This window comes from Aythya ferina (genome assembly GCF_964211825.1).
Source record: "Aythya ferina genome assembly, chromosome: 2".
NCBI classification, from domain to species: domain Eukaryota; kingdom Metazoa; phylum Chordata; class Aves; order Anseriformes; family Anatidae; genus Aythya; species Aythya ferina.
Window position 1 is genome coordinate 160206019 of NC_140297.1, and position 12986 is coordinate 160219004.

Genomic DNA, 12986 nt, shown 5'->3' on the forward strand with positions numbered 1-12986 from the left:
ACTGAAATAAACCCCTCAAGGCCAACGAGGCACGTCTCCAGGGGAGATGAGCTATCTGCACTAAATCACGGCATGAAAACGCCAAGCAGATCCAAGCCCATTCCTCCTCTCTTTGCCTGGCTCCGAGGCAGGTGATGCTTGGTTTTGATTTCAGGGAAGGCCTTTGTTCCCAGCAAAAGCTTCGTCTTTGAAATGAGGCCGACTGCAGCTGTGTGCCGAACTCTCCAGCGCTCTGGACTCCAGCTGCTGCGGAGAGGTTCTCTAAATTTGCTTTTGATGAATATTTCAGTGCTGCCAATAGCCCCGGAGACTGCAAGTCTCACCCCAGAGCTCACCTGTTTTGCAGGAGCCTTCCTGCACGGCAGGAATTACAGAGAGCAAAAACTGAAAATAAAAAAATAATAAAAAAAATAATAATAATAGAAAAAAAAAGAAATTAGAAGAAAAAGTGAACGGCATTGGTGATGGGCAACAGGAGGAGGGGGGAGGTGGTAATACTCAGAGATCAATGTTTGAGTACCAACATGGGAAGGTGGCACAAGGGAAAGTGCCTTCACCCCACCAGCTCTTACCCATGCAGCCCCACAGGAGTCCCATCTCCACAGCAGAGCAGGGTCTTGTTCCTGCTCCTGGTCCCCAGCGTCCCCATACGATGCCTTGGGGACCCCTTTGTGGGGAGGATGGTGACCGGGAGCTTCCTGCATGGGTGCCTCGGGGACACTGGGGCAGAAGGATGGTGACTTGTGTGAGAAAAAAACTCAGTAATTTTCTCAGACAGGGTCTTCTGTAAAGCTATTTTCTTTGTGATTGCAATGGCAGGAGTACACAGGAAAAGGATATCATAACCTTATATTCCCTAGTACCCAACACTCGATTCCTCCCCTGGTTCCTCACTGGCTAAGCACTACAGGTTCACAAACTACTCAATATACCATAAACGTACAATTTTATTTGACCAACTGTTCATTTCTCCTTTTTCCTTTTATTTATTATTTTTCCTTCTTCTCTCATGACTAGAGGGCCCATGGTTTTTGCTTTTACCAATTTCATACTGCTCATCCTGTTTTTCTTAGCTACCCTCCTTATTTTGGGACTGTGGGTCCTTCCCCTTATCTTCTTAATGTACTCCCCACTGCTATGCTGCACAATCACTCTTGAATATGAAAGGTTGGTGGAATTTTTCACTGCAAAAACACATTCTGCTGCAAAAACACCACTTTGTTTCTCACACTTGGGGTCCCCTACACAGGTGGCCCAGGGACCTTGCAGGAGTCAGGTTGGTGGCCTGATGGTCACCTGGGCATCCCCCCAACACAGATCATTTGGTGACCCTGTAGCAAGAAGTGACCAAGGCCTGAGGATTCCCGTGTCGGCAGAATGGGAACCACACGGTGGGGTGGATGGTGGAACAAGGACCCTCTGCTTGGTCAGCTGAGGACTCCATGGCAAGGGGGTGGTGACATGGGCATCTTGCATGGCTTTAGCAGGGTCCTCACAGCAAGGGGGACCATGTGAGGATGACCGTGGTTCCCCACAGGGAGAGGACACCGTGTCATGGAGACTCCTAGGCGGTTGGACACCAAAGGGAGATCGTGACAGGGGAATCATGACAGGACCATGAACAGGTCTCCCTGGCATCTTGCAGCACAGCCAAGATGAACAGTGCGTGTTGAGGTATTGACTGCAGCTTTTGGGTGTTACCTTAATGGGGCATTTTGCTTTTCTTCAACCCTTCTAATCTCCCTAATATCTGTACGTGCAGTATTTTGTCTGTTTTTCAGCAGTATTTCTAGTCATTTGTTTCCTCACTTGCCCCCACCGCAGCCCAGCAGTTGTTTGGCGGGCAGTTTGGTGAAGATCATGTCCTTATTTTACGGGGAGGTGTTGATTGTGGGGTCCTGGTGGGCACTTTCTGGAAGCTTCCAGAAGCTTCTGCAGGTGCTGGGGCTGCCAGGTGCCCTATGACTGGCAGGCTCTGGTTGTTAGCTGCCTGCTGGGGCTGTGAGTGCCCAGCTCTGCTGAGGGCAGAGGCTGGTGGCATTGCTCGAGGAGGAATGTGAGCCACAGGAATAGCAGCCCGGTTAGTGATGGCCTTTATGGTCTCTTGGGGTGGTTGAGTGTCATGGGGTGAGGCCATTTCTCTGTCTTTGCTGAGCCTGGAGTGGGATTGAATAGAATAGTTCAGATGGAAGGGACCTTCAAAGATTATCCAGTCCAACTGCCTAGCCACTTCTGGGCTAACCAAAAGTTAAAGTTAAAGACATGGACCTATTGTAGCAGGTTCAGAGGAGGGACACAAAAGTGATGAGAAGGCTAAAACACCTCTTAAAAACTGAGAGAATTGTGTTCTCGCAGAAGAGGGCTTTGGGGAGATCTCATTGTGGCCTTTAAGTATTAAAGGAATCCTATAAGAAAGATGGAAAAGAGCTTTTTACCTGTAGTGATAGCACAAAATGTAACGGTTTTCAAAAAGGAGGACGGATTTAGATTAGCTATTAGGAAGACATAATTTACTGTGAGGGTGGTGAGACACTGGAACGGGTTGCCCACAGAAGCTGTGGAAGTGTTCAAGGTCAGGAGAGTGGAGCCAGGCTCTTCTCGGTGATACCCAGTGATGGGACAAGGGGCAATGGGTGTAAGCTGGAACAAAGGAGGTTCCACTTAAATATGAGACAAAAATGTTTTACAGTGAGGGTGACAGAACACTGGAAGAGGCTGCCCAGGGGGGTTGTGGAGTCTCCTTCTCTGGAGACTTTCAAAACCCTCCTGGATGTGTTCCTGTGTGACATGATTTAGGTTTTCCTGCTCAGGTAGGGGCATGTGACTAGATGATCTTTTGAGGTCCCTTCCAATCTCTAATATTCTGTGATTCTGTGAAAAAGTAATGTTGTTGGTACCACTGTGAGAGCATATTTAACTGAACTTCCCCTGCGGCACATGGAGAGTCCCCTGGTGGAGCAGGCTGTGCCCCTGCAGCCCATGGGTCCCACATGGAGCAGATCTCCACGCTGCAGCCCCCCCATGGGTGGAGGAGCCCCCGGTGGAGCAGGTGGATGTGGCCTGGAGGAGGCTGCGGCCCATGGAGAGCCCCCACAGGAACAGGCTCCAGTCTGGACCTGCAGCCCATGGGAGACCCACGTTGGAGCAGTTTGCTCATGATTGATGACCCTGGGGTATGGACCCATATTTGGAGCAGTTCTTGAAGAGCTGCTGCCTGTGGGAAGCCCACACAGGATCAGTTCAGGAAGGATGGCAACATAAGGGGAGGGACCCCACCTTGGAGCAGAAGAAGAGAGTGACCCAGAAGGAGCGGCGGAGATGAAGTGTTACAGACTGATCACAGCCCCCATTCCTCCATTACCCTTTGTCGCTCAGTGGGGAGGAGGTGGAAGAGGTTGGATGGGTGAAAGGCATTTTTAGTTTGTTCTCGTTGTCTCTCACTTCTCTAGTTTGTTAACAACAGTTAATATATTTCTCTCATCTCCCTATACTGAGTCTGTTTTGCCTGTGACGGTAATTGTTGAGTGATCTCCCTGCCCTTATCTCAATATTTGAGCGTTTTTCATCGTATTTTCACCCCCTTTCCCTTTGAGGAGAGGGAGTGAGAAAACAGTTGTGGTGGAGCTCGGCTGCCCACCTGAGTAAAACCACCACAACAGAGGATTAGTTTTTGGGTCCTCATCCTTGGAGACATTGAAAACCCAACTTCACGTGGTCAGAACAGACTTAGTATGTTGTGGGAGTCCGCTCTTCTTCTGTGCTTGACATAAGTGTGGCAGAGGCTTATGAGGTCTATTATGAATCACAATAGACCTTAATGTGACCCTTCCTTGACGGGCAAATCCATGATCAAAAAGAAAGGCGGGTACCTCCTTAAAACATGTGCCTATTGAAATAATTCATGGGAAAATGATGTATCACATCAGAGTTGAAAAACTGTTTGACTACATGACAATCACGTTAACTTATAAATAAGTTAGAGAAAAATGTGGTGGAGTATATTTTTCCCAAACTCTGCTATGATTCATGATTAACTAATGTTACATCAGTCCTGAAACTCAGATGCCCAGCTGGGTGAAACCACAACAGCCCATTTCTGTGCTTCTCTGGATTGTGCCTTGACAGAAATAGCCATGGTTGTGGAGCTGATGACCCAGTTGGTCAGGGACGGCACAAAGGTGCAAACACGATCCACGAGGAGTCTCGCACCATACGTGTGGTGTCTGTGTGAGGGACAACTCTGTTAAATAATACTGGCCTCAATAGAGACCACAGAGGGACACCACTCCTCCCTGGTGTCCACCTGGGCACCGAGCTGTTGAGCACAACTCTTGAGATGTGACCATGCACACAACTCCTTATCTGCTGAGTGGCCCATCATATCTTTCCATGGTAGTGAGAAGGAGCTATGTAAGAGCCTCGTCCAAACACTTCTTGAACACTAAGAGGCTTGGGCCCTGATGGCCACTTGAGCCTTGCTTTTTGTTCTTTTTGTCGGGTGAAGTTGGAAGAGCGTTGGGAGAAGAAAGCAAGAGGAGGCACCTGAGGTTATAGGATGCAGATTGATTTTATTGAGGAAAACATGAAACAGAGGGAGCGTCAAGGTGCACATTCTGAGGTGCCTGAAGGGCGACCACCAGCCTGTGTGCCTTGCGCAGAGCAGATTTTCCCAGAGCCCCAAGGTGTCCCTACTCCGTGGTAGGAGCAGCCCCAGAAGGTTTCCGGAGGGATTGTGCTAGTGAGCAAGGCATTGCAGCAGAGACTAGCAGCTGTAGGTGGTGGTGCTATGGAAAGGAGAAAAAAGAAGAAAGAAGAAGGTATGTTGGCCATGTTTCCTGACAGCATGGGCTGGCCCCTTCCTTCCTTGCTGGCTTTCTTGTGCCATGGAATGATGAGCCGAAGCCGGTGAGCCCGTGTGCCATGAGCGGCACAGAGGAGCATCCTCAGCCTGAGAGCTGGCTTGCACGGTGTTGGAGGCTGCTGTCAGGAGTGTTGGCGTGGGTCCTTAGCAGGGGTAGCAGGCTCTTCCACCAGAGAAGCAGCCCAGGCCTCCGAAGCCATAGCCCCCAAAGCCAAAGCCTCCGAAGCCTCCAGAGGAGATGGGCACTCCCTGGGCGCTGAGGTTGCTGCCCACGGCAGCTGATGCGGAGGATCCAACGGCGGTGTTCTGGGGGAAGGAGCTGAGGATGGGTCCTGGCAGGGTGACCAGCACGGCAGGAGGCTGGATGACGACGCGGGAGTCCTCGCACTGCCTGACACAGGGCTCATTGCAGCTGTTAGCCAGCGGGGTGGGTCCGCAGGGGTTGCAGAAGTTGTAGCAGGACATGTCTGTGTTGTGGAGGGTGCCTGGAAGAGAGGGTGTTGTGAAGGCTGAGGGTATTGGGGGTGTGTGGAGCGGTGGTGGGGGAGGCCAAGGGGGTAGGGAGCCTAGGGTAGTGTGGAGCATGGCTTTGGGGAGGCAGAAAGGCTGCTGAGGCTGGGGTCAGAGGGCGTGTGGAGAGATGGGTCAGATGGGGCAGGCAAAGGTTGGGAGTGGGGTTCAGGCTCACCTTGTTGGTCGCAGGGGAGAAGGCGTCTGGAGGAGTGTGTGAGGGTGCGAGGCGCAGGGCCGGCTTTTATGCTGGTCCTTGAGTGCCTGGGGGCAAGAGAGCCTTTGCGCACAACTGCATTTTGCAAGAGCCGTTCTTGTATACCAAAGCCTGGCAAGTAATGAGGTGGGGTGTGCTGTTCTTCCCGCAACTCTACCTTTTCATTTCCTCCTGTTTTCCTCCTGATGAGTTGTCCATTCCAAAGTCCATTGTTGTCCATTCCAAATCTAGTGATTCCTTTGGAATGAAAAAATTAGAAGTTCAAATATGTATTGTCTCAAATGTTTACTGTCTGACTAAAATTGCCTTGTGTTTAGTAAGGAGTGGTATCAGTCACTTCTAGTCCTCAGGAACCGCTCACAAATCCTGTGATATTCAACAAGTAATTGAAAATGGCCTCAGAGAGACATGAGGGAGCTCTGACAGTATTCATGGGTGCAACCTTTTTGGTTTCCACCTGAGCTGAGGAAGTATTCGATTCCTGCTAAATACCCGTGTCAACAAGACCCATGTCAACTGCCAGACAGTCACGTTCCTTGACCAGCCAGCAGTGCTTTTGATTTATCCCAGTACATGGTTTGCTCTTTTGGCTACAAGGGCACACTGTTGACTCATACTCATCTTGCTGTCAACTAGAAGCCCCAGATCCCTTTCCACAAGGCAGCTCTCCAGCTCTCTCATCTCCCATTCTGTACGTATTGCCAGGGTGCCCTGTACCAAGTGCCAAATATGACAATTAGTCTTCAACTTCATGGGATTGGTGGTTGCACAGCCCTGTGGTCTATCAAGATCTCTCTCGACAACATTGAGGGAGACAACAGCAACTCCTTATTTCCTATCATCTGCAAACTTACTTAGTATGCATTTGAGACTTATATCCAGATCATTTACAAAAACATCACAGAGAACTGGGTCCAAAATGAAGACCTGGTGAACCCCACTAGTGACTGGCTGCAGGACTCATATAACCCCATTTACTACAACCCTTTGAACTTGACCAGTCAGCCAACAGTCCACCAACTGTGTTATGTATTTATATAACTACATGCTAGACATTTTGTTCCAGAGGATGTTGTGAGAAACAGTATCAAAAGGTTTGCTGAAATCCAAAGAAATTGCATGTACTGCCTTCCTTTGGTCAATTAGATGGGTAACCTTGTCGTAATAGGAAGTGGCTGCACCTCATGCCCACTGTATGCAGGAAGCCCCTCTTGACAATGAAGCCGCAACCACACCACATGAGAGCAGCACCATGACCTCACTGAAAACACCACTCCTCTCCTATGCTTGGGTCACGTCTTCTGCCCGCCCTGACATGCACCTTCAAGAGCAATCCCTTGGCCTCTAATAATTACTTTCACGTGAAAGGTGCAACCATTGCCAAATAGATGTCCTCAAGAGGAGGACGTGAAAATTGAGTGTTGCAGGATCAAAAACACACCCCACCTCATTACTTTCCAAGCTTTGACATGTAAGAGCAGGTCATGCCAAATGCTGTCATGCGCAAAGGCTCTCTTGCCCCACGGGCACTCAAGGACCAGCATAAAAGCCGGCCCTGCACCTCGCACCCTCACACACTCCTCCCGACGCCTTCTCCTCTGCGAACAACAAGGTGAGCCTGAACCCTGATTCCCTCCTTCGCCCACCCCACCAGGCCTGTCTTTCCATACGCCCTGTGACCCCAGCCTCAGCAGCCCTTCCAGCTTCCCACCCCCATGCTCCCCACAACCCCAGGCCTCCCCACTCCCTTGGCCTCCCCCACCACCGCTCCACACACCCAGAACACCTTCCACCTTCCAAACACCCTCTCTTCCAGGCACCCTCCACAACACAGACATGTCCTGCTACGACATCTGCCGCCCCTGCGGACCCACCCCGCTGGCTAACAGCTGCAACGAGCCCTGTGTCAGGCAGTGCGAGGACTCCCGCGTCGTCATCCAGCCTCCTGCCGTGCTGGTCACCCTGCCAGGACCCATCCTCAGCTCCTTCCCCCAGAACACCGCCGTTGGATCCTCCGCATCAGCTGCCGTGGGCAGCAACCTCAGCGCCCAGGGAGTGCCCATCTCCTCTGGCGGCTTCGGAGGCTTTGGCCTTGGGGGCTATGGCTTCGGAGGCCTGGGCTGCTTCTCTGGTGGAAGAGCCTGCTACCCCTGCTAAGGACCCATGCCAACACTCCTGACAGAAGCCTCCAACACCGTGCAAGCCAGCTCTCAGGCTGAGGACGCTCCTCTGTGCCGCTCATGGCACACGGGCTCACCAGCCGTAGCTCATTCCATGAGCAAGAAAGCAAGAAAGGAAGGAATGGGCCATCCCATGCTGTCAGGAAACATGGCCAACATACCTCCTTCTTTTTTCCTCTTTCTCCTTTCCATAGCACCACCACCTACGGCCACTACTCTCTGCTGCTATGACTGGTTCATAAGCCAAATGCCACCATGGATTGACACTCTCTCTGCTACTCTGCTCAGTAGGACAGGAAGTTCTCAGTGCTCTGGGGAAATGTGCTGTAGATGACGGAGAGCAGGTGGTGGTCACTCTAATAGGACCTCAAACCCTGGCTCTTGTATTGTTGCTCCTTCCTTTTATTTTTTTTTCCTCTCAATAAAATCTATCTGCATCCCATCCTGACATTTGTTGTCTTTCTTTTTTCAACCCAATGCGCTTTCCGCTTTACCTACTACTAACGCTTTGCTCAAGAGGCCATCGTGTGGGGTTGTAAAGGCTCACTGAACCTCCCCTCTCAAGGATGTCATCACCAACAACACAGGTGGGCACCAGCTGGTTTTCCAGCCCATCATCAATACATATGGATGACCACACTAAGGGTTGGGCACGTCATGGAATTAGATTTCACACTGCTTTAATAGAGCAGCAATTTGGGATTTATTTTATATTTTGAGGTATAGATGGTATGATTTTTAACAGCTCTTCATCAACGTTTGATCATCTGAGAATTTAAAAGAATTATTTTAATGGTATTTGCTACAATAGAAACAGTGACTTAAAGGCTCAAGAATGGCAAAGTTCAGCTGCGACTTACTGCAGGGTTCTTGGGGGTATATAAATTCAGTCATGCACTTCCAAAATGCACCCTAGAGTATACCCTAATTCCTTGTTGCTGTTTGTCTGCATCTGAGATTGTTCCTCAAGGAGATAGGCCTGAGATGCACTTCCCTTCAGGGCTATGCTGTGAGGCATACCCTTTCTCCTGGCACCAGGCAGTAACTGAATTTAGTCTGGGTCCCTTGTCTTTGTACCCAGCCATCTGGGATTTGGAACAAGAAGGAGATTCAGCCTGAGCACCCTTCTCTGTGGGTTGAAATCGCCCAGCTCTCTCACCTTCTCCTCATATTGAAGAGGCTCGAGGCCCTCCAGCATCTTGGTAGCCCTGCACTGGAATTGCTCCAGCCTGTCTGCTTCAACCTTCCACTGGGGCGCCTCAAACAGGACAAAGGACTCCACAAGGGGCCTCACCGGTGCTGAGGAGAGATGACGGAGCGTCTTCCTCAATTTGCTGGCAACGCTCTTCCCCATGCCCTCCTGGAGTCTGGTGGCCTCTTTTGCCGCAAGGCTGCATTGCTGACTCAAGGTTCTGCTCGGTAAAGCTGACTGCCACTGTAAGTCTGGTTACATTCAATGTATCTTGAATTATCACCGTCATGCATGCACACTTAATGCAATAAGCATTATAAGCACAATTACACAATCACGATCACGGATTCACAAACAAGAGAATACACTTTCAGTCTAGTAAATTAGAAGCAACAGGAGTACAAGTTCTTGTTCACCAAAAGGTCATGCTTTGGTTATCAGTTTGAGCCAGAGCTGCCCATGCAGTCTGTCAGTTCCACAATACCATCTGGTTCCTGATCCCGGAAGGGATGTCACAGAGTCTGGCCACAGTGCCTTTGCTCTGCTCCACTCTCCATACTATGTCTCTTAGACTCAGCACACCAAGAGTCCCTGGTGTTACAGATACCTAGGGTTGCAGACTTTGTTGCCAAAGACAATACCATGTAAGTACTTCATTGCATATCCTCCGCATCTGAGTCTTGAAGTTTCCTCAACACTGAACCATCACTTAAGAGGTGAACAAGTGTTTAGCCTCACCGAGACACCTCGAGCACTTATTCCAAATTTTCAAATAGATGTCTCTCCATTTTACTGAGACATCAGTAACACTAAACTCTCAACTAACTTCTCAAGACAAGCTAGCTGTGTGTGCAACTCTTGAGATGTGACCATGCACACAATTCCTTATCTGATGAGTGGCCCATCATGTCTTTCCATGGTAGTGAGAAGGAACTATGTAAGAGCATTATCCAAATGCTTCTGGAACACCAAGCGGCTTGGGCCCTGATGGCCACTTGAGCCCTGCTTTTTGTTCTTTTTGTCGGGTGAAGTTGGAAGAGCGTTGGGAGAAGAAAACAAGAGGAGGCATCTGAGGATATGGGATGCAGATTGATTTTATTGAGGAAAACATGAAACAGAGGGAGCGTCAAGGTGCACATTCTGAGGTGCCTGGAGGGCGACCACCAGCCTATTTTCCTTGCGCAGAGCAGATTTTCCCAGAGCCACAAGGTCTCCCTACTCCGTGGTAGGAGCAGCCCCAGAAGGTTTCCGGAGGGATTGTGCTAGTGAGCAAGGCATTGCAGCAGAGACTAGCAGCTGTAGGTGGTGGTACTATGGAAAGGAGAAAGAGGAAAAAAGAAGAAGGTATGTTGGCCATGTTTCCTGACAGCAAGGGCTGGCCCCTTCCTTCCTTGCTGGCTTTCTTGTGCCATGGAATGATGAGCTGCGGCTGGTGAGCCCGTGTGCCATGAGCGGCACAGAGGAGCGTCCTCAGACTGAGAGCTGGCAGGCACAGTGTTGGCGTGGGTCCTTAGCAGGGGTAGCAGGCTCTTCCTCCGTTGATGCAGCCCAGGCCTCCGAAGCCAAAGCCTCCAAGGCCAAAGCCTCCGAAGCCGCCGGAGGAGACGGGCACTCCCTGGGCGCTGAGGTTGCTGCCCACGGCAGCTGATGCGGAGGATCCAACGGCGGTGTTCTGGGGGAAGGAGCTGAGGATGGGTCCTGGCAGGGTGACCAGCACGGCAGGAGGCTGGATGACGACGCGGGAGTCCTCGCACTGCCTGACACAGGGCTCGTTGCAGCTGTTAGCCAGCGGGGTGGGTCCGCAGGGGCGGCAGATGTCGTAGCAGGACATGTCTGTGTTGTGGAGGGTTCCTGGAAGAGAGGGTGTTGTGAAGGCTGAGGGTGTTGTGGGTGTGTGGAGCGGTGGTGGGGGAGGCCAAGGGAGCAGGGAGGCCTTGGGTAGTGGGGAGCATGGCTTTGTGGAGGCAGAAGGGCTTCTGAGGCTGGGGGGATTGTAAGGTTGGGGAGGTAAGGCTGGTCGGGTGGGCGAATGATTGGAGTGGGGTTCAGGCTCACCTTGTTGTTCGCAGGGGAGAAGGTGTCGAAAGGAGTGTGTGAGGGTGCTACGAGCAGGGACGGCTTATATATTGGCCCCCGAGTGCCTTCGGGGCAAGAAATCCTTTGCGCATGACAATATTTGGTATGAGCTGCTATTACATGCCTAAGCCTGGCAAGTAATGAGGTGGGGTGTGTTGTCATTCCCACAACACTCTGGTGTCCTTTTCTCCTGTTAAGGATGTGTCTCTGTGGCCATGGCGGCAGCTTTTGAGTGGCTCTTTGGGTGGATTTGCATGGAGCGTTCGTTTGAGGGCAGTCAGCAGATGCGGCCAAAGCATGGGAGAGGTGGGGTGTCATGAAGTGAGGTCATGGCGTGTCACTCGTGTGGTGCTGTTTGTGGCTGCATTGTTGCAAGGAAGGGGCCCTAGACGCTGGCCTCGCCATAATACTGGCTGGTCTGCGTTTCCCAGATGTGCTGGGCGCGAGGCGCTGGCACTGACATCGCACTCACTCCCTCCTTGCCATCCTGTCCACTCCAAACGCTTGTGTTCATTCCTTCTCTTTCACATTGGGTGTCCTGCGTCAGTTGGCGGCTTGGTGGCCTTTGTGCTTGGAAGGTCCTTTTGTGGGAGAAGGGAGGCTGTGTGTTTTCTTCTTGTGGCAGCTTGGGGGTGGTAGTTTGATCATGCGGAGGAGAGGTGTTTGCGACTGTAGGACGTTGTCCTCTGAGGCCCGGTTGAGAGCTTGCAAGCCCTGAGCTGAGGGGCAGTGGTTTGTCAGGGAGACTGAGGCAGAGCTTTTGGGGTCTTGTTCAGTGCTGAGCGTCCAAGGGTGAGACCCTTTCTCTGCCTAGGCCTTGATGTTCAGACACAGGGTTTGGACCCTGCAGCAGGCAGTTGGAGACATGCATGGTGCGCAGGGCCGCAGCCGTGAGCACCTTGTTGATGGGTGGTCCTGGCATGGCTGCCGAGTGGCAAGGCCTGTCCCCATTCGGCTGAGGTGGATTTGGCTTGCTGCTGAAGTGAGTAGTATTGGTTGCTGAGGAAGATGAAGCCAGGTAGGAATGGGGGCTGTGCAACTGGGTGTGCCATGGTCCGTGAGGCCTGCTGCATTGAAGGCAGGAATGCTTAGGGCATGGTGTGGTGTCCTTGCAAGGCCACTACTAATTCTCTTGGAAAGGTCCTGGTGAGTGGGAGAGGCTCCTGAAGGCTGGAAGAGACTCACCCCGCTCCTCTGTTCAAGAAGGTGAAGAAGGAAGGGTTTAGGAAACCAGAGGTTAGCCTGACTTCAGTCGCTGGAAAGGTTCTAAAGGAAATCCTCCCAGAAAACGTTGTTGAGCAGACAAAGAACCAGAATGTGATGGGCAGTAGTCAGCAAGGATTTACATAGGGAAAGTCACACGGGAGCCTCCTCAGCGTCTTCTACGTTGAAGTGACTAGCTTGTTGGATGAGGAAAAAGCAGTGGCAGCTGCTCAAGTCTAGTAAAGCCTGTATGTAGTAAGGGCTTTCTTTGGCTCTTGCTCCCATGACACGTTCATAGAAAAGCAAACAAAGTATGGGTTAGATAAAGGTACGCTGAGGTGGGCTGAAAAATGGCCAATTGCTTAGGTGTGGAGGCTTGTGCTGAATGGCACAGAGCGGAGTTAGAGGCAAGGCCCTATCAGTGTGGTCCAGGAGTCAGCAGAGAGGCCAGCTCTGTTCCATATCCTCATTTGTGAAGTGGGTGATGGGATGGAGTGACCCCGCAGGAAGACTGAAGATGTCCCGAGACTGGGAGGAGCAACTGATGCACGTGATGAACGTGGCATCATTCAGAATGATGTGCAGAGGCTGGAGAACTGGGCAGAGAGGAACATCATGAAGTTGCAGAAGGGGCAAAGCAAAGTTCTGCCTATAGGGAGGACTAACGCCGAGCAGCAGGACATGGTGTTGTCCGACAAAGGGGCAGACACTTTGCCCAGCAGGACCTTGCATTGCTTTTGGAGAGCA

General features: G+C 51.3%; 3 pseudogenes across 3 annotated transcripts; 1 reads left to right on the forward strand and 2 right to left on the reverse strand.

Annotated features, from left to right (window-relative positions):
- Positions 1-5005: 5005 nt before the first annotated feature.
- Positions 5006-5326, reverse strand: LOC311432596 (feather keratin 1 pseudogene; annotated as a pseudogene). Its single transcript has one exon. The product of its transcript is annotated as a feather keratin 1 pseudogene (transcript).
- Positions 5327-7424: 2098 nt separating this feature from the next.
- LOC311433072 (feather keratin 1 pseudogene) lies at positions 7425-7745 on the forward strand (annotated as a pseudogene). The gene has a single exon. The product of its transcript is annotated as a feather keratin 1 pseudogene (transcript).
- A 2725-nt stretch (positions 7746-10470) lies between these two features.
- Positions 10471-10791, reverse strand: LOC311432914 (feather keratin 1 pseudogene; annotated as a pseudogene). Its single transcript has one exon. The product of its transcript is annotated as a feather keratin 1 pseudogene (transcript).
- Between the last annotated feature and the right edge of the window lie 2195 nt (positions 10792-12986).